At 37.6% G+C, this 22,526-nt stretch overlaps 1 protein-coding gene across 6 annotated transcripts in view; it reads right to left on the bottom strand.

The window, feature by feature from the left end:
- Positions 1-22,526, bottom strand: part of LOC115606092 (poly(rC)-binding protein 3-like) — a 488,875-nt gene that overhangs the window by 385,461 nt on the left and 80,888 nt on the right. For 5 of the 6 annotated variants that reach the window (XM_030481488.2, XM_030481463.2, XM_030481426.2 and 2 more), the window contains exon 2: positions 1,473-1,611. The exons of the other annotated variant lie outside the window; for it this stretch is intronic. The gene's annotated coding sequence lies outside the window, so the exon portion shown is untranslated. The remainder of the gene's footprint in view (positions 1-1,472; positions 1,612-22,526) is intronic. 6 annotated transcript variants of the gene reach the window in all.

A 22,526-nucleotide genomic window follows, 5' to 3' on the forward strand; every position in this document is an offset into this window, starting at 1 on the left:
AAACAAAATGCAAAAATAGCAAAATTCCCTTCTTCTAATTGGAGAGTAAGGCAAAGTGCAGACAGCCTTCATGTTTACATAGATCCCCTCAAAGAATATGCAGTAGGAAAAAGCAGACTTTCATCAAAGTCGAAACATTGCTTGTATGTTATGAAAACCAGCCTAAAATACAAAACACATCATCTAATAGCAATTGTAAAGGCACTATTATACTGCCAGGTATTGCATTGCATATCAGAGAGCTGCTGGCAGGAAAGTACTTGTCCTCTGGAGCACCCTTCATTTTATTCTATCACGTTGCAGGCTCTGGCAAATTGCCTTAAGGTTCCTAGCTGGGGCAGGCTGTCACACAGCTAAAACCATAATTCAGCTGCTCTACATTTCCTTTTAAAAAAGAAGTGTCCATTGGGCCTGGGTTGAAGGGAAGATTGATTCTCTCTACTCATTCAGCTCATGCTTTTGCCCTGGAACATGAGACAGAAGCAGCAAGGGCTTTGCCAATATTTAGGGTGTAGAAATGGGCAGCACCAAATACAGTGGGGAAGCACACGCTCAGTGGGAGTTTCAGCCATCCCAATGGAGGAGGGCAACATTTTTAGCATGCCATTTGTAGAGACACAAACCACCAGATGGAGGACTCCAAGTTAATCTTCAGGTTTTGTTTGGATTCTCTGCCATGTCATCTGTTTTGATTGGGATTATCTTTTTGAGAAATAAGTCATCTTCTGTATTTGGGACTCTTGAATCTGTTGGATTGGCTTGTTGGTACTTAACAGTCCTCTTAGCTCACTGCTGTGAACTGCAGGAAATTCTCCAAACTCTGCTGCAGACTGCCTTTACCACTTTTTGGAACAGGCAAACCCAGAAAGAAAATGGGATCACATAATTAGGTTCTGACTGTCACATAAGTCAACTACCCATTTGCTTCTTAGCTAGGTAATTTTTTTCCATTGTATTTTGTAATCAAGAAAAAATTGCCTAAGGAAAGCAGGAACATAGGCCCAGGTCTGTAGAAGTCTAAGTTCAGTCAGCACTAGGAAAGTTAGTTTTCTTCCTTTCTTTCCTCTTTTGGATTTCTTTTTAAATCATGAGTAGTTTGGACTGATTCAGCAATATTTAGATATTTCTGTTTCATGCACCCAATTTGAAAAGAGCCTTAACAGCACAACACGCAAAAATTGGAAAAGCACATGCAAAAGAAAAAGGAAAAAAAAATCCCGTGATACAGAACTGCCTATTCTGTTAAATCCATGTTCAAGGCTTAAACTGAAAATATAGGAGGTGTCTGGCTTAGTACTTCTGAACACATGTGGGGGACCAGAGTCAGAGACGTGGAAACAGGAGACATTTTTGTTATCTTTTTCTGAACAATTACTGGAAAGGAAATTCCTGAGGCAATGCTTAAACACATGTGTTTAAGCATTGTTGTGTACCTGACAATGTGAGACTGCGATGCCAGGACATTTACTCACCCTGCCAGCAAGATGATCTGTAGGTCTTTGGAGTTGTTTTTCTCTTTATTTTCTCTAGTCCACTCATGCATCAGGTCCCTTAGAGAGATGGGACAGCCAAGTGAATTTACGTTTCTTGCTCTTGGTGTAAGATGGTTTCCTATGGCAAAGAGGATATAGAGACCAATGTGGCATATGAAGGCACTGGAACAATAATTTCCAATCATACTATAATTCAAGGTTTTCCTATCTCCTGCCTTCAACAGTAGTCAATGCTGAGGAATAAAAGCCCCAAGAGATGGTTTCCACATAAGCAGCCTGGGGGGATCACTGCTTAGTAAGTGCCAGAAGCTGTTATGCTCCCTTATTTAGTTGTAGAGAAATAATATATGTAGGACAGTTTCCAGAGTTTTACTCAATAGTATCATATCAATCAACTCTACTAGTTAACTGAGTACATTTCAAATAAGAATTTTTTTCATCAGTATTAAATGCATTTATTTTTAAAATTTCTATCCTACTGGTCAGCTACTACAGCAATGACCACGATCCTTTCCGAAATTCTCCTTCAATCCCATCATTCTACACATATTGTCTTTCCTGTACCTTCTCTAAACTATCATCTTTGCTACTTGCTTTCACTCCAGAATGTCTTCCTTAAGGATTATTCACTGGTTTTGTGGCTTTTTTGAATATCTATAGACTTTTCATCTTTAAGGATGAGCTGGTCAGATCTAAATACATTTCAAAATGGTGACCAACTATTTCTGTTTCCCTCTTTTCCTCCCTGTACCACCAAGTGACCAGTTCAAAGTCAAGCATGATAATCACCTATGGCACTTTTCTGCTCCATTTCCTGGTAAGGGTGGATTTGGTAAAGAAGCGGAAGAAGAGAATTCAGAATGCACACACAAATCACATCCTCTATGACTAGCGGGCTGCCGTGGGTCAAGTGGAGAAAAGCAAACATGCAAACCCCTAAACATACTGCACTTAAGAATGTTATTAAAAGCAGAAATGGGCAAATGTCTAGCTTTGAGGATTTCAGGGCTCCCCTGAATAATTTTTCTGATTTGTCAACTGAATAGCCAAGAGACTGGAATAATTCAGAAAAAAAGAAACCAACAAAGAATTGGTAATTATTTTAGTTGCCTCACAAAGCCTGAATTACTTTCACTAGGGGTAACTTTGCAGGTGAAATTGGAAACTTCTCTTCAGAGATTTTTCTATTGAAGGCCATGAGTATCAAAAACTATCATAATCTCACTTTAGACCAGTCATAAGGCTACTATAAATAAAGTCTCCTATATGGCACCTTGTCACTGATTACTACTTCAGTGTAATCAGCACTGCAGACGCAGGAAATTCTTAAAATAAACAGCAGTATTCTCTACTTACTGCACTTAAAATAGAGTCAAGAGTTCTATACTTTTATTTTAAGACTTTCATTGTAATTAATAATTAAGCAAATTATTACTGTTTAGATGAACACAACTACTATATCAAAATACAGTGTAACTATGAAAACAGTAATTCCTACTTCACCACTCTGTTTATCACTAAGCAAATTAAGTAATTTTGCTGAATTATTTCTTAATAATAAAAATACAATAAATTCCAAGAAGCAGTGTTAGCATTTACTTTATTAGAACTAGTCCAATATCTTCTATTAATATTGTAAATACATGAATATATCTTTTCTGTATAAAACCAGACAATACAACTGGAAAATACAGTGCCTATTCTGTTAGAGATGTTAGAGAACACATGGTGACTATTTCAAAGTTGTGGGGGAAAAACAAAAAAAAAAAGAAGAAAAAAAAAGCCAGAAGAAAAGGCAAAATACTGTGCAACTGCTAAACAAACACTTAAAAAAAATCTGTAGTAAATTTGCTCACATACAATATAAATGAATAATCATGCTAAAAAAGAAAACCTTGTGGAAATACAATGTACTGATATCGCTCAGACTACACTGCTATATCTTGCTGTAAAACATTTAGGGATGTTAAGATGGAAGCATGGGAAGTAAGGAGGATGACCTGAAAAATATAAACCAAACATCTGCATTATTCTTTTTCTTTTTTTGACAGCTCAAACTGAAATGTGTCTCCTGAAGAACAAGATGGCAAAGTGGTCCAGAAAAGCAAGCTGCTTGCTGAGGACAGGCTCCCCAGTGCACAGGGGCTCCCCAGCTTGCCATGTGGAAAGTCATGCAGGCACAGCAGAAAGGCAGTGTGGACAGACAGAGGATGAAGAAGCTGGAAGGGTTACTTGGGATCAGTGCAAGACTTCCTTGTTTTGGCCTGCTTGGATGAAACTGAGGAAGCCAGACCTCAGGTGGACTTGAAACTGGTGAGGGACGTGAGAAGCAACCAGATAAGCTTGTAAGGGAACATCAGCAGCAAAAGGAAGACTGTGGAACAGGTAGTTGGGAGAAGCTGGTGAATCTCCATCTTGTGGATACTCTAAACTCAACTGAACAAGGCCCTGAGCAATGTTATCTAAGTTTCTCTTGCTTGGACTAGGGCGTTGTCGATGTCCTCTATAAGTCTGATCTGATCACGATTCTGTGATTCTATGAAATGCTCACTTTGCCTGCAGTTTTCTTCCCTCTGAATAAAAGAAGGGCAGAAGTAAAAAGAAAAAAACAGATGGAAAAAAATAAAAGAGTCAAAATTTACCCTACATTTAATACTTTTCTGAAAGAAGAGATGCTGAATTTGAATAGAAAATACTGTGAACTGTGTAAAACTGTTAGACCACTACTAATTGCACTTTTATTTTTTATTTTATCTTTCTCACTTTTTTACCAATATGATTTTGTAAGCAATTCACCTTTTTCTGGTTGTTTTTTTTGTTTTTTTTCCTCCCTTTTACCGAATTAATGCAGACTGATAAAAGATTAACTGATGACCTAGTTCTCATCAGAGTCTTGACTGACCTAGGTAGACTTCAAGTCTAGGTAGGTTCTAGGATTGATTAGCACAGTTTGGTAGGTAGCTTTCCATGTGCCGCATACTGGCAGTTCACAAGCTATAATAAGTGGGAATGGATAGCACATGGAAATCTTGAGTCCAGCCTTCACAAAAGGGCTTATAGGGGCCTTTCATGTCACCTGACATTTCCAAGAAAAAGCAAGAATTTAGCACCATACACTTTTCAAGCCTGAATAAGTAGCTTCATTATTCAGACAAAATATATTGATTTGAAAATGTCTGAACAAATGAAATTCAGGCTTGCTGACCTCGCTGAGAAGGACAGCCAACCTTCTCGGGGTATTTCCAATTGTGTTACTTACAGTTCTTGTTCTCTTCTTTTATTTCAGGGGCATTCAATATAATACAGTGCAACTTTGAGTATTGTGTGCACACAGCTCTTTTGAAATTGGAGGACACTTTATTTAAGATGCAAACCTTCATGTCCCTCTGAATTCAAGAGCAATCTATGTGCACCCAAAGACGATATGAGAATCAGGGGAGCTGATGGAAGTGATAAAAAAAAAGATGACAGGCTTAATTAATCATCCACTAAAATGAACAGGACCATATACATCTATGAATGTGTTACCCTTAAACATGAAGCAAATCTCACACTTCCTCATTGACTTCTTACACCATAAATCTAAGATTCTCTAATGTCATTACATAGGGTCATTTTCCAACAAAACATGTCTTTTTTCTTCAATCTCTCCAAGTGTAAGCATTTAGACAATGGACAATCATCTTCCCCAGTATTCACTTTAATCACAGTAGGCATGCTACAAAACAGAGACCTTATATACTACATTTACTAAATTTAGGTAGGAAGCAACTTCCCAGGCTATAAATGGACTGTATTACTCAGTATGTAATTTGTTATAATAGTTGAACACGAAGGAGTTGCAGATCCAACAAATACCCAAAATGGCTACCCAAAAAGCCCTAAAATTAAGTTCTTGACAGATAATAACTAATGCTGTACATCCCTACTCTTTATGTTATGAACAATATGTACACTATATTTATGCAGAAGAAAGCAGTATTTAAAACTCTTACATTTATCATAAAAATAGATTTTACTACAGAAAACAGTGCCATCCCATAAGAGATTTACAATTGATTAAAAAGGATGGCTTGTCCTAAAACACTTACATGATTGCATGCAAAGAAAACAGATGGTCTGTGTAACAGTAATTTGATTTCTTCCAGTAAACATTACTCATGATATAGAAAACGCTTATGTTGATCTCTTCCTGAATGATATGTGCGCTTTGCATCTCTCTTTAAATGAACCCTGTAATTCTGTTCAAGAAACAGCACAGCAGCTCTGGTTTCCCAACAAATCAAATAAAATCAGGTAGTCTAATGCATCATTCCTCACTTAAGAGCCTGACAACACAGAGATTGATTTTAACTTTTCACTCTCCCGAAAGTGCTTAACATAATGCCATGCTCCTTTCTCATTTACTCCTTTTGTAATGCTTCTTCATACAAAAAACCCAACACCATTTCTACCTTCATCTCTGCCTAAGAGAAGTATCATAAGCCAAAATACAACATCTATTCTCTTCTGATTTAATTGAACATTCTTCTCTTTAATACGGCTTCAGCTATATAAGAAGGGGAAAAAAAAAAGTCTTACTGATAAGTCTCCATCTGTCCACCTCAAATTTTGTTCTATCTCTTGAGTCATACCAAGAATGCTGCTCAGGGAACTTCACCCAGATTTCCCTGAAATGAAGTTTTACGCTTCCCAAACACTGGATGAAATACCCTCTGCCTGTGTAGGGCGAACAGCCCTCTTAAGGTCACCTAAATTACTGAAGTCCTTGGGACTGAACTGTGGATGGGAACTCTAACACATTTTCCCACAGGATGACAGCATAGGCTTACAAAGAATTCATGTTGCCTGTTACAGATTTTTTGCACAGGATGAGTACAGGTGGATCTTTCTCAAACGCACAAATTTAACCCCTAAGAGTCCACCCTTAAATCTGGCCCTAATTTTTACAGGGGCTTCACACCAGGGTATGTTCCATCATCTGCAAGTAATAACATTCCTGCTGGGATGTAACCCTATTTGTCATTATCTTGTCTTGTTTGATTACTCTCGCTTCACCTGACTGGCCTCGACTTACCCCAGCCAAATGAAGTAAGGGCACAATCCTATTAAATGCCTGCAGGGAACACCCTGAGCTGCTGCTCTTGTCAGTGGGAATTAAGGGTTCTCAGCACATTGTAACAGGTACTCAGACCCTTGAGAAATTGGGCTCTTAATTAGATATTCCCTCATGACATTGTGTGATTATTTAATGTTCTGACAAGATGCCTCAGCAATCTCACAGGCCCTAAATTAACTATCCTAGAAGAGCTCTTTGCCAACTGCAATTCTGTGAAACCTTTGTCATGCTTGACCATGGAAGCAAATTGCATTTCATGGAGCATATGAAATGATTTACCCAATGAATTTCCTGAATTATATATAACACGAACTACTAGTCAGGCTTGAGATGTCCAGTTTTAAACAGCTGTTCTTTCTTTGTCCTTTCCTAATCCCTTGTATGTGCCCTCCCCTCCACCATTCCATGCATAGTTTCTATTGTCCCACTTGCAGGCAGAGCTCAGCAGCAGTTCTTGTGGCGATGTTGGATGATTCATCACACAGTCTACATCAGGCAGATTAATATTGCCAGAGCAGCCCCTTATTATAAATTTCCTTTTCTCCTGTCTGGCTCATCTGCATTATAATATTTGTTACTCACACGTAAATTTCCAACTCAAGCCTATCCATTCAGGGGCTGCTGAATTTTTTTAATCTATACTGAAAACCCCAACAGAATAAACATTTCTGCCTTGCAGCTGATGCCACGTTATCAAATACATTAATAAAAGCTACAATAAACATGAAAAACAAAGTGTAAATAAACAGAAGAGTACTGAAGGACATATCATATCACATAACAGATGAACACAACAAATGGTCATCTTTTTATCATTCCCTATGCATAACAGCTTTAGGCACAATCAGTTCAGGGGAAAAGGACATAGCATCAAATGTTTTCCACAGGATTTTAGCAACAATCCCCTTCTGATTACTAGACCCTGGCTCAAGTGTGCAAAATTATAGTGCCTAGCAATCAATATTTACTTTCCCTCCACTTTGTAGAAATGAAGCTACAGAAGGAGTATTCGGACCATCCACGCTAACTCCTATGACATCTGAATACCCACCTCAGACCCAAGGACTGTAGTCTATCAGATACAGGCAACTGAAACATGTGCTGCAGGTAAAGAGAGATGCTGACTGTCACAAGAGGTGTTAAAATACACTCTAAAGATTTTATTTTTAGGAAAAGCTTTATTAAACTTTGAGCTTCTCCGTCCCTGCTGGGTTACAACACGCTTTCTGAGACCACTACACAGAAATCACAGCACTTGCATACGCTCTGCTAAGGCTTACAGTTCCTACACTTGCAACTGCTTTTCAAAAGGGGTATTCAACTCCACTTATCTGTAGCCACAATCTCTACTAAGTCCAACTTAGAAATGATCTGTCCCAGGCCCCTCCCTGCCCTCCTACTCAGCCAAGACTCTTGCTTTACCTGCTTACCTTTTAGGGAGGCTTTTTTTCATCCTTCTATTGTTAACATTTAATTTACTATGTATTTTTTTTACAAGCCTTCACACAACTTTAAATTGTGTCTCACAGACATCATCAAATCCACTTCCACAATGAGAAATCTACCTTTAGATAAATCGTTCTACAAACTAGTTTAAACTACAACAAAAACAGTTCCTTGAGTGCTTTATGTATTCTGGCAAGCATCTGCTTTGCCAGGAGTGGATTAAATAACACTACCTCTATTATTCTAATCATGTGGGAGATCATATAAAATATTTATATTGTGAACTGCAGGCAAAATACCTACTCTAAATTATGCTCCGGAAGCACAGCAAGATCTTATATTGATAGAAAAATACCTCAGTTTAAATAATTGGGCAATTTTAGTTATTCCTTATTCTATGAATCTCGTGTCATTTTGCTGTTTCCCCCTTGGGAACGTGATCTATTTTAGTAAGTACTATTTTCCATGTTCAATGGTTTCCTGTGTACTAGTACAAACATCTCATCCACATCATACTGAATCACAGGGCCAGCAAAGAGGTAACTACAAAAAAAAACCCCACTGTCAGAGCAGATCAATGTTCTGCCTGAGTTTCTTCATTGCATTATACACGGCATCAGACATTTTTTAGTACAGAGCTCTGAAGAAATTTGCTTACGGCTCAATTTTCAGCTGAATTTCAAATTTGTAAACAAAGTTTGCACGTACAATTATTTGCAAAGACTGTATTCACGAAACCTCATCAACATGGTAAGCTGGCACCAATCTGCATGTGAATAATAATGTTCTACAAACCAAATATCCTCTTTCCCCAGTGTTGCATTCTTGATTTTATTAGGGTTACTCCAATGTTCTATGTGGGTATTCATCACTGCTTTAGGATCACAAGCCCATTCTCATAAATGTCACTTCTTTCAGCAGGCTCAAGTTCTAATATAAAGGTAGGGGTTTTTTTCTTAAAACATGCAAACATTATGTTTTCCCCATATTTCATTACTATACAGCACAGGTTGGTTGTCATTAGATTCTGCAGCTGGCTAAATGCAGTGTATGTATGCTTGTGCTGTTTTGTACAGCCACAGGACAACGCAGCATGAGGAAGAAGGGCATAAGCCATTCCTGTGCAGAATTTTCTATGGGTAGAAGCATTTTCAGACAGTCTAAAGCCAGTAAGGACAGACCTGAATCTGCACCAACTTTGTCTAACCCCAATGATGCTTTGCTGAGTATCATCAGCAAGAAGAGGTATGTGGACATGGGCAGATGGAAGGCAAAGTGGCACATAATAGGGAGTACACTGTGCTTTCCCTTCCACTGGCAGAAGAGATTAAAAGCAATCTCGCTGCAACTCCCATGCAGGCTTTCACATGTTATGGTCAGGCAAGTCTTTAAAGGTGGGTATCTCAGTTAACAGCTGAAGTCAGCTGCCAAGCAGATGTCCATGCTAACGGCATTTTTAGTTGCCTTGAAGGATCTTCTCTGCAGACTGTTACATGTGGCCCTGTCTACACTTAGATTCAGAGACCAGTTTAGGTTGCCCTTGAACAGCTTAGTTCTCCATTGCACTCAATTTCCCTGACAAAACCATCTGCATAGTGCTGTTGGTTCACTTCCTTAAGTGAACAGACATGCCTTGCTCTTCAGCTTCACCCCTTTAGTGAGGGCAGACATGAGCAAGGGCAACAGGAGGAAAGGAAGCTGGCAGAAGATGAAGAACAGGTTTTACACGACTGTCTTGCTCTCGTCAATTCTGCCTCAGCTCCAGCACTGCCACACGGCAAGGGCAGAGATGGGGCAGCAAGGACCGCTCTTTCCAATGAGAAAAAGAGCATTAAGCAGTGCCTGCTTTTCCTGATCCCTCCCCACTGTATGCGTCTGCTCCTTTATTTTGTAGGCACCTCCCACTCCAGTGTTCTCCAGCACTCTGTCTCCTACCTCCCCCAGGGGCTCCTTGCCTGAACTGGAGTGTCCTCAGCACAGCTCCCAGCCCTCTGGTTCCCAACCCTTTCTGCCAGGCTGCAGGTGGGTCACTGCAGATACTAGGATATAGTGCAGCCAGACCTGTAACTGGTCTGTCCATTCATCCTTTCCAAGCTGGGCAAAGGACTTCGATATCCAGTGCTCTCAACTTCAGTAGATCCAAAAGCATGAAGTCAATCCCACACAAAATCAGGATGATTTTCCAGAAAATAAACAACCCAATCATGTTACTGTAGCCCATCTTGTCCCTTGTTAACTTCCCTCCCTTCAGCCAGTGTATGCAAAACTGCAGTAACTTCAGACTGAAAAGTCAGCCTTGAATACATTTAGAATGTGCATGTTTCCTTGGCTGTTTATGTAGGCACCACACTGACCCTCTGCTCACATCTATAAGAAAACCTATGCATTTCCTCTCACTGGTTTGATTTCTTCTAACTTTCTCAATCTGATCTTCAAGCTCCTGCACTCCCACCAGTCCTTTTCTCCTTTTACTGCCCCCAATAAAGCAAAAAATACAGCTAGAAAAGTGAACAATGAGCATCCACAACCCAGTAAGAACTCATCCCACATATTAGGTTTGCAAATGATTTTTCAATAAAGATTTATCAGCTGCCTTGCTAGTGGGTAGTAAAGCACTCAGACAAACAGCACCTTCTCTAGCTTGCTACTTTAATGATAATTAAAATTCTCAAATAAAACAATCAATTCTCAATCATTCAAACTACGTAAACCAGTTTTGCACTGCTTTCTTTTTTTTTTTTTTTTTGCAGTTACCATCAATGTTAAAAATGCTGACATTATCAAACAACTTTAGGTTTTTTTCTTCATTGCTCAGTAAATACAGTCAAGAATATACTGCTTAGTAAATAGGGTTTTCTGAAGAAAATGACAGGACAACAGCATTATCCAAGTACCTAAAATAATTCATTTCTGACTTGCTCCATGCCTGGGACTCTAAAAGCACTTCCACAAATCTGTTCCTTCACTATTTCCTTGAACACGACTCCAGAAAAAACAGAAACCCCTCGTCTCTGCTTAAGCAGTCACATCTTGCCCTACAGCAAAATAGAAGAGCATCTCGCATTGTTGAGAGAGCCCTTCCCAATATTCCTGCAGAAATGGCAGGGTGTTTGATTTTCACTTTCATTTTAATCTAGATATGACTTCCCTCACTGTGTAGACATAACCTTAGCATTAGACACACTGTTGAATATTTTAAGGTGTCTACCCTGACAGTAAGCAACTAAGGATATGGCTGAAATGTCCACAAGGCTGCAGCCTACGTAAGAATTGTGTTTAGACTAAAATTTCAAGTAGATTCCAGTAGTCTGATATTGGGGAAGGGAAATATTTCAGGTAATCTGACAGAGTTCAGTCGACAACAGGATTGCGCTCAGATGTGAAGCTGAGCTGTTTATTTTGTATTTAAACAGCCTTACTGAGATCTGTATGCTCTGCAGAACAAGGAGGGAAATAAGACTTCAAGTCAAGCCAGGCAGCTGTCTACTTAAGATTACTTCCCAAGATGACAAGGAGGGTTGAATTTTTACAGCATCTTTTGAAGACCTTTGTCAACAAAGAAGCAAATACAGACCAACCATTTGAGTAAGAGCAGCTGCTTCAGGCACCGAGAAAAACTATTGTGCTTTGAATTTCCTTGTCCTAAGATCTTCAGTGAGAACACGTTGTCAGAAAGTGGGATTCTATTGATGCAATCCTCCTCCCCCTGGCAAAATAAGAACCAAGTTCCCCGATACTGATTTCAATATTAAAACATGTTCAGAGAGTCTTTTTCAGTTTCTCACTGAAAGTCTTGCTTGGCTTTATGGCTTGTCACAGCCGACATGATTCTTAAACAGAGCTCCTCTAAGAATACAGTGAATAAATAATAAAAATCTGGAAAACTAGGACATTAAAACTTTGATTCACATTGCACATCTCTCTAGTCTTACCATACATTATGCATAGCTGTACTACATTTTGAAGGGAACTGCTGTGACGTGTTTTCAGTGGGAGATGTACACGTGACTACAGAGTCTACAGCATGTCAAAAAGCAGGATTCTGATCTGTGGAAGATGTTCAGACAATTAGGCAAAACTGCAATACAGGAACATTTTGCTCCAAACCAGAAATATTTTTGATTGATAATGAAACACTTGGATTCCATATTACCATGAAGGTATCTCATGGGAGTTATAATTTAGGTGCCTCAGCAGGCCAGTTTCAAGGTTATTTAGTTTTCCTAAAATACTAGTTTGCCATGTGAACACTATGTCATTGGAAATATCCAAACTGCAGTTGGTATACAATAAAGATCCATAGCTGCCTACTTTTATCATGTTAGTTTTGCTTTTAAACCAATGGTAATTATTGACAAATTGATATTGACTCTGATCTCTTTAACTGCTATGTAGATAAATTTTCATCATTTACTTGACAGTGCTAACATCATATCCCCACTTTAATGATGTGACTGAATTTAAAGATTCATAAATTCATTACTACGGCACATATCAAGGTTAAAAAAGGGAGAATTCCCTTATCAGTATGAAGGACTCATATAGTTTGCAGCAATCCTAGATGAAATTACCCTTTTGTCTTTCAATAAGCAGAAATTTCCTGCAGTGGCAAATGTTCATAATGGACTGTTTCATCTTGACAATCATCTGAAAAGCATCTAATTTAATTAAAGCTTTAGGACAGAATGATCTCCCCTTTAATAATTAAATATTTATGTTAACACACATATCAATTGGCATAACATATCAAAGGGTATTAATTGATTGTTCAATGTATAAGGAAACCTCACACAGGTTTAAGTCTTTTCTGTATTAAACACTAAATAAAAATTTGCAAGGCAGAAAAAGAGCATCAAAGATACAGTAATAAGAAAGAATTAAGACAACTGAGATTTTAATGATCATTAGGTCTACGCTACTACTATGCTAACTGCTGGCTGTACAAGCTGTATGACAAGTCATCAGAAATGCTGTGTTCACAGAAGTCACATTTACTAATGCTGGAACTGAAAGAAAGAACAGGAGTAGAGATTAGCGGGATCCTAGACTCAATAGTAGGTCTGTGTATTCTTGGTCATTAATGCTGAACACTTGATTCCAGAGATGTGCCAAAGCAGCTATTAAGTGGCATAATACTATCTATGTCAACATGAACTGTATAATGAAATAATATCTACAGCTTACATCATTTCGATAAAGATCAAAAGAATGTATCACATTTTATTCAATTATCTGGCAGAAAGAGACAGAATTTAAATATATGAAAGCCACACTAATTGGAAATACCCTTTTCAGGCTTTTTTCTGCCTTCTTCCTAGGGAATTAGAATGTATCATCTGTGAAGGGGAGGAGGTGAGAATTTGTCTGAATAGTTGCTAAAATTAACTTAAATGTGCAGTTACAAGCCATCTCTTCAGCTAACAAGTGATTACTGATACCATTTTATTTAGTAAGAAGCTGACTTCTACACTAACAAGAAGCTCAATGGGGAACACTCAAGCAACTTCATGGGGGAAAAATCAGAAATTAACTTCTATGATGTTACTACTTTCTGAGGTCTTACAGACTCTATTGTTAAAACTACATTCTATATTTCTCTATCAAAGTTCAGAAAAGAAAATGAAAAATTAACAGGTTTAGACATTTAGGATCAATTCAAGGAACTAGTTCTGACATAGATATGTGTAACTAGCCCATTATAGAGCCGTTTGGAACTGTAAAAGCTGCTCATTGAAGTTGCAAATATTAGCAAATAAAACCTGTTTAAGCTATAGTGTTAACACTTTAAGCTGGCATGAACAGATGCTACTACCAAACATAGTCCTGTATCTCTCTATTAATGTTTCTGCCTTTGCGGGTTTAACTGGTTCCTTCCAGAAACTTGTGGCAGAGTCAGAGAGAACACAGGCAAGCGAATAAAAACAGTGGGGTGGAAGGAGGACAAGATCATTTCTTTCAGTGGCAGTAAAAGTTTAAAATGCTTGACCTCATCTCCACTCTCTTTCCTAAAAGCAGAAAAGGAAGCAGAAGGGAGAGAATATCTGAACCCTAAACCAAAATGACTCTTCACTCTACATCCTTGAACTAACTGTAACACCCAACCAAGGGTGTACTTCCATTATTTGCTAGTAAAAGAAGAAAATATGATAACATGCCAGAAATTCTAGCCACAAAAATTTTAGAATTGATGCCCTCCTAATAAGAAGGCATAGGAAAGGATGAGTAACAAACACCTAGCAAATAAAGAGAATGATGACTGGGGAAAGACAAGGGAGTTTTAGAAATTGGGTGGTGCTCTGTGTAAACAAAAAGGGAGACACAGGGTGTAAATCTGCTAGGGTGTAACATCCCAAAAATATAACATGAAGTCTTGTAAGCATCACAAGTTATTTCAGCTCTGTACTTCTCCGAAATAGAGTATGTGGAATGTATTTCCAGTGTTTCTTTAAAAAAATGTGTCAATATCTAGTCTTCATCTCAAACTTCAGAGTTTGGAAAAGCTTGCTCCTTATACATATTCTGATCACTACTACACTTACAAGCATTTATACAGGAACAGCTGCATATGAATCTTTCCAATACAGTCCTGTGCACATTCATTTGGCTATTTACAATGAACTTTCTCACCATGATTTCCTTCAAAATAGATTACATGCTATTCATCAGTTTTCCAGTTTTGTTTCCATTTTTGGAACAATTTTCCATTTTTGTTTCCTTTAGAAACAAAAGGAAGCAGACATCAAAGAATTATTCAGGAAACTTCAATCTAAGATGGACCGAGTAGTTGAGGAAGGTTTTCTTCAGAAGTGTTAACATGAAATGGCTGCACTAAATCACAACATATGGTCCAGTACCCTAACTTTGACAATAGCTAGTAACATATATTTATGGTGAAAAAACCATGAAGAATCAGTCATATAAAGAAATTTTAGTAATGATTGTGTTTGGGACTTTCTGAGCCTGGTCTGTTTTGTCCTTAGTCAGTCTTGAAAGATCACTGTAAAGTATATTTTTCAAACTTATGTTGAAATCATACATACTTTCAGGCCCTAAAATAGTGTAGATAGTGTAGAAAAAAGTATTTCCTTATGTTTGAAAAATTATGCAAGATATTTCGATGGCTTCTGTGTCTTGATTTGTGAGAAATGCCGAATGCTTGGTTTTGTTTAAAATTACTGTTTCATGTTTAACCATATCCCACCTCATTTGTCAGTTTTCAAAGCTGAACAACTATGCAATAAAATAAAAGATGACACTCAGTGTTGGTAAATTTAGAGGAATATGTAGGGAGAAGAAAATTCCCTCTTGCTATTCAAATACACTCCTTGGTCTGAATTAGCTATTGCTGTTGAGGAAACAGATCTCAGAATCACCATGGACAGTTCTGTGAAAACATCCAGTCAGCTGCAGTATGGTCAAAAAGGCAAATATAGCATTATTGATAACTAGTAAAGGAACAGAGAACAAAACAGAAAACAAATAATATTAAACAGCTAACCAATAATAAATATTAGCATAACTGAACATGAATATTAATACTACTATTATTGTTATTATTTTTATTATTTGTTATTATTATGCTATTGTGCAAAACTAGTATGGGTCCATACCTTTACTGCTCCAAACTCTGTGAGAAAGAATAGGGTAAGATGCAACAAGTTATATATTATATACCACACTATCCAGAGATCTCAACAAGGAGGAACGCTGGGTCAATGCAAATTGAATGATATTTAACAAAGATAATTGTGACATACTGCATCTGGGATGGAATAATCTCAAGCAACGATGGAGGCCAGGGACTGACTGGATTGAGTTTACATCTTTGCAGCAATAAACCAAACTGGGGACTTCACGGCATTAGCCAAAGTGAAACCAAAGGATGAAAGATATTGTCACTGTTTCATATTTGTTAGGTCACACTTGGAATAATACGTCCAGTTTTGGACCCCCATTTCAAAAGAGTCATTGAAATATTGGAGACAGTCCAGTGAAGGGCCACAAAATTGATTAGAGGGTTGAAGACTTTGATGCATGTTGAAAGCTCAAAGGAATTCAGTTTGCTCAACCCAAAGAAGAAAAGAGGCAGAGGAGTCTAATCACATTCTCTTAACACCTAAAAGGTAGTTACGGAGAAGATGGAGGTATTTTTATCACGAGAACACAGCAATGGGAGAAGAAACAACGGGCACCAGCTGCTTCGAAAGGAAATTTCATCAGTCTATATGAAAAAGTTCTTCACTGTGAGAACCAAACATTCGAAAAGTGGTGGAATGTCCCTTGTTGGAAGTAATTCAGAACTTGTCTTGCTGGGCCAACGAATAACCTAATCCAAACCCCTGCTGTCAACTGTAGTTGCTGTCGGATGGCCAAAATGAAACCTGTCAGCATTCTGACACTGATCCCAGTGGAGATATATGTTATGGCGATTCCTGTCTTGTACCTCTTTTGGTGTGGCTGGGCAACTTAGCTACCCTCAGCTACCTCTGGGTTTGTGTGACAGGGAAAATGAACTAACCAGAGCTCTGCTGTGATGGAACAGCATTGCAGCATCAAGGTCTGTGAATTCTACCAAAAAAATGCATGTGAGCTCATCTTTCACTTTTAAATGAGCCAGGTTTCCCTTGGAGCTTTTAGGTTAGAATAAAGAAATAAATACTTACCAAAGGCTACTGATAAAATCTACACTTTTTCTTCATCTTTTATTTTTTAATAGAAGAATGTGCAACCTCCCTTCTGGCAAAAAGACTTAAATTGTAAATTTTAAGAAACAAATCCTGCTGCACAGCAGGTTTAGACAGGCTGCTACAGTCGGGGCCTTAAGGCATTCTGTGGCTTCCCTGTGGTAAGCCATGGTTCTCATTTGTAAAGCCAGGAGAATTCCCACTGTTGCTATAATCATATGCACGATCCTTCTTCCATCTCAGTGCACCCAGCATCAGTTAAAAAAGAAAAATAGGCCAAATGTTGGTTGTTATGTAGTCAGCTATCCAAAAGCTTAGGAATCTGGTATATTTTGCAGGATTTAATTTTGCCCTCAAGAAACGAATTAAACATTTAGTGGAAATCTTAAAAAACAGAAGGAAAAAAAGTAAAAAAAAAAGAAATGGTGAGCCACTGAGCTGGTGAATGTTTTCATGATTCAGACATGGCAGTAAAGGCATCAGAATTTATTTTTGTTGAGATGCTTTTAGGTAAAACATTCTCATTCTCCCTTGAACTCCAGTTTTCCAAGTATGGAAAATCCTTTCAGAAAAGGCATGAGTAGGTACCATTCTGGCCATAATTTCTTATTTCGAGTGTTTATATGGAATAACAGAGGGTAGACACACTGGTATCAAAATTTCTCTTGATTTTTACACATTTCTAACATTAGAGAACTGAGCACTACAATTGTTACTTCAAACAAAATCTTCTGATAGATCCAAATTTAACTGCTGTGATCAAATACCAAACCCAAATGGCAGTATCCTAGAATGATAAATATCTTTGAGCTATATTCACAGGCATCCTAGCCCACCATTTTAACTGATTTTAAGGCTGTGTGTTACATCCATTCTGTCAAAATATTGATAAGAAATTCAAACATCCATGTTTGAGTCACTTATAGCACATGGCTCAAACACTCGTTTCCCAAAATAAACAGCAGAGCATTAAATTTCTTTCTACTTTCTACTTTCTTTCTACTTTGCTTTTTGAAAGTTCTTAAAAAATCAGAGGTAAATCAGTGGGCCTGCTGATAAAAGTGATAAAAGTCTCATTTATCAGATCCATTGTGAAGTATCATTTAATTCTTTTGTGAATCAAATTCAGGTTCTTGACAGAATTCTATTCTGTTCATATAAAAATCTCTGTATATTCAGTGACAAAGAAACAAAATTTTCTTTTGCAGATGGCAGTAAGCAATTGTCAAAAAATGCTGAAATCTGCCTTATTCCAAGCCACTACATTAATTTCCTATTGCAGTAAATTGCAAACTGTAATTTATCAATTTGTTTTCATTTGTGAACAGTCAGTTGTGTTCTTCAGTAGAGACATTCTGTGGGTTGCCTTGGTTTCACCGCAGAAAGGATACATCTCTGTCTTCTAGTTTGTTTGTACAGATTAAAGAGCAAAGGAAGTGGAGCAAGATTACCCAGCAGATTATTTTGATTTTAAATACAGAGAAAAAAACAAACCATCCAACCCCACCCATTTGTATAATGATGTTAATCTGGTGAGATTTAATGAGGAAGTAGTAAATCTCAAGTTACATGGATGACTGTGCAAGGCTGGTGTGGGGCAATGGATTTTACAAGATTTTAAAAGAAGTATAGAAGAGAAAACCTTAGACTCAACAGATTACATAACATTCATTGAATGTATGGACTCCTTTAAGGTGTTCCTCTCATTTATGAGGCAAAGCAAATAAAACCATGTGGCAATGCTAGAACCCCCAGATAAATATTCTCTTTAGACTGGTAAAGGGAAAGATTCATTTCATCTAAAATTACAATCCATTTAAATTGATCACAATTTACTCTTTAAACACTTCTTTCTTTTTTTCAAAATAAATAAACCAGATTATCATTATTCTAATTGAATTTCAAATATCTTGGTCCTATTTTGTTGTTATTTGGAATACATTTGACAAAGTGAAAAGCTTTGTTGATCATTCCATCAAGATGACGTGCTATTATAAGCAGATAATCAATGAGTTTCAGATATGGTTGTCAGCTTCTTAAACACAAACAGAAAATCAAACTTTGGAAAAGAACAGAACTGATGTTATTATCCTGTGACCCCAAATGAAGTTGATTTTTCAATCACTATGAATATAAAAAATACAAAATAAAACTACTGAGTGCTCTACAGCTGCTGCATTTAAAATACTCCAAGGTGTATCTTTTTTGTCAAAAGGCTTTTAAAATCCATCTATATTGCAGTAATGGAAGCATGCAGCAATTAATCACAAGTTAATTTTTTTAATGGAATTCTTAGAAGATAAAATACTGACTCCTTCACTGAGAGAAACCCCACATATGTATTAGTAAGTGGCATCCATAAAACTCCAAAGCTAGATAATGTTACAGTCTCATCATTTTCTCCCAGTCTGGCAATCTGTGCAAAACACAAGCAGTTATGAGTCAGCAGTTCACTCGCATGTTACCCCCGAATATGAAAAAATTGTTATTTTTGTTTGGGTTTAGGGTTGTTTTTAAGGAGATTAAAAAGGGAAGCTTATAATCAGGCTTGATTACTCTAAAACAAAGGGTGCATTCAGATCATACACAAATCAGTTTAGCACACCTGAAATGAAAGCATATCAAAATGTATGCATGTTTAATGTGCAAGGTATCTAGGTATTTTACCTCCACAAATCATCTAGGATACTATATTGTGAATTTTGAAAGATTTCTCTATGCACAATTGCAATATCTAGTCGATAAAATTCTGATCAGTGTAACTTAAAAGCCCTAACACATACATTAGGTCTGTTCTTTTTTCCAATGTAACTGGAGGAGCTAATCTCTTTCCAGGACAGGTCCTAGCTGCACATGCACAGAAATCTACAGCATCTAAACTTCGACTTCAAACTGGTCTGTTTGTAACTCAGTATCCTGACATTTCTTATGGGATTTCAGGTTTTCAAACATGATAAGGTCAATCTCCTGCTACATACATGAATCAGAGGAACAGATGAAGTAAATAGCCCGAGTGGGAGCACTCTTAGCTTCCCTGATTCCGGAGCTGGTTCTTTGCAATTTCTAGCACAATTTAATCCAGTCTTGCTGCACAGCAATAAATGATCATATGAAATAAAGTGATGGTGCACTGGCCAGGAGCACAACATTTCTCCAAACCTGGAAGAGAAAATAGCTCAGGCTTCTAGGCCAGAAACCATTAGCTGGTTTACTCTGCTTTTTCTTCAGCACTTCTCTTCTTCTGTGGCAATCTGAGGTTGAAGTAAGAAAACAGGCTAACCTGGCTACAGCTATCAAAAATCATGACTGGACTCAGGATACTGCCTGTGATATTAATAAATCATTCTGGTCATATTTTCCTGCCTGACAGCCCTTACTGTGCATTCAGACCACACAGAATTGCTATATTACAGTTACACATACATTTTTTGTTACATGTCCTAATAACAGATAATGCAATGCCTTGGAGTGTAAACCCCTGCCTTTCCTCACCCCAAATCATATCATGTCATGCTCTCTTAAGTGAACACCTGGTTTTGCGTCAAATTCACTTCTATCTTTCTTCCATGAACTGAGTTTATTCCCTGCACCTAGAACTGAGAGAAACACTAGAGAAATGTCCGTTTCCTTCCTTTGTGCATTAAGGGACAGAAAGGAGAGAAGGAGACAGGTCGGTCCCAGGATGTGGAAAATCACAGCAGAGCTGTGGTGGGCTAAACACAGCCTTCGCTTTTCTCTTGCCTTCCCTTCTCTTTCATTGCCTTGCCTTGCCTTGCTTTGCCTTGCCTTGTCTTGTCTTGTCTTGCCTTGCCTTGCCTTGCCTTCCCTTCCTTTACCTTTCCTTCCTTTCCTTCTGTTTTGCTGCTCAAGGGCAGAATATCTATCAATCAATGTTATTTAGATTGGTGACTCTAAATACTGTATTGTAACCCAAATTTTGCAGTAATTCTGGGCTCTTCTTCCAAGAAAAGAGATGATGTTTGTTGGCTTTAACAATTACACTATACTATACTGATTTACATGCCAAAGTTGTGTTGTACTGCTTGCCAGTCAGAGACCACCAAGTGCCACCTTCTCACTTGCAGATTCTCTTCCCAAGTTGGCTAACAAGCTCTTTTCTTTGTCTGTGGACAATTCATCAATACTACTTCGAATTATTTTAATGCTAGATTAGGCAGTCATTGCACTTGCTTTTTAGAAAGAAAAATGTTTTAATACATCCCAATCTATAGAAAATAGTTTGATTAACTAGTTTTAATAAAACTAAAATTTATCCTGTCCCAAGAACCTAACTCTCTACCAAGAGGTTCTCTTTTATATTAATGACGAGGAGAGAGCTTTGTCTGCTTGTAAAGGCATTTCTAAGTAGATCTACTTTTCCACAGACAGAGGAAAAAGTAACACACTCAGCAAGACGACCTGCCTCTGAAAAGGTTAATTCCTGCATCACCTTCCTCTGTCCTAAAACCAGATAAAGCTAGAGCCAGGACCAGCACTGAGATAAATTAGTTTTTAGAAACAAAAAGATTGACTATATGAAGCTGAAAGCGATGGTGGACCACAAAAAATGACTGGAAATGACTGCCTTGCAGACATTGATGCAAAAATGTGAAACATGATAGAGGGAGAATTGTCTGGTTTTTAATATTATGTGCCCACTGGCCAAACCCTGTCTGTTACTCTCTATAAGGTTGATGAGATGGATCTAATAAGAAGAAGTGGAGCTTGGCCATAAATATTCCATTCCAAAATGGAAAAAAATGGAACATCATCTGTATTTCAAAAGTCAATAACCGTAACTTGACTCAACAGAATATTCAAGATTATTCTAAGATCTAAACAGTAAAAATGCTGGTGTCCTGAAACTGCCTCAAACTGCATATGAATGGTTACTGAGCTAAAACCTCACTGAAATTCAAAAGGGAAGGACAGCAAGACGGGATGTCAGGATTGAACTCTCACAGACGTATTTAAAAGGATATGCTGAAGTCAGTGTTTATAACAATAATTGCAATTAAATTATAGAAAAGACAATACAGAGAATAATACTTATTACTTTTTCAGGTGGCAGTAACACAGGCAGGAGTTTTCCTTTGGTAAATAATCTTCATTTTGAGTACAAGATAGTACTGCAACTTTAAACTTTGTCTTTAGTGGGATGTGTATTCTTTTTATTGGTGACATGAAAAGTATTGAGATTGTGTGCCATTTAAAAATCTTATTTCAATTTGGATTTTATTTTCTGCTAGTAAATCCAGAATAACATTTTTATGTTTTTTTGACAGAACTATAAAAGTGCTTGTGCATATATCAACCGCTTCCCATTAAAGGGGCTTTCACATCAGCATTCCTCTGCCCCCCTAGAACAGATGTCATGCTATTTTACAATATATAATTCTAATTTATCAATATCAGTAATGCTGAATTATGAAAACAAGTAATTGTCGGCAGACAATATAAACAATTCATTTAAAGGATTCTCCCAATGTTAGACTTCTAATTCCTGCCACAAAGCAGCACTTGATCTGAGATTGATTCTCCAAACTGTGGATTCAAAATCAATGTATTAGCCCATTTTAAGAACAGAAGAAGGAGTATTGCTCTTGGAGTGTCATTTAATTTTAACAGTTTTAGGAATTTAGGTCTCAGTAGTGCTTCCACTGAAATCCTTGGGAGTTCCAATAAAGACTCTGGCAGGGGAAAAAACTAATTATATATGATTGAGATGGGTCAGGTTCAGAATTCCAGACGTAGATTCTTTACTCTTAATGAATACAAAGAGGT

Source organism: Strigops habroptila, chromosome 1, assembly GCF_004027225.2.
Source record: "Strigops habroptila isolate Jane chromosome 1, bStrHab1.2.pri, whole genome shotgun sequence".
Classification (NCBI taxonomy): Eukaryota; Metazoa; Chordata; class Aves; order Psittaciformes; family Psittacidae; genus Strigops; species Strigops habroptila.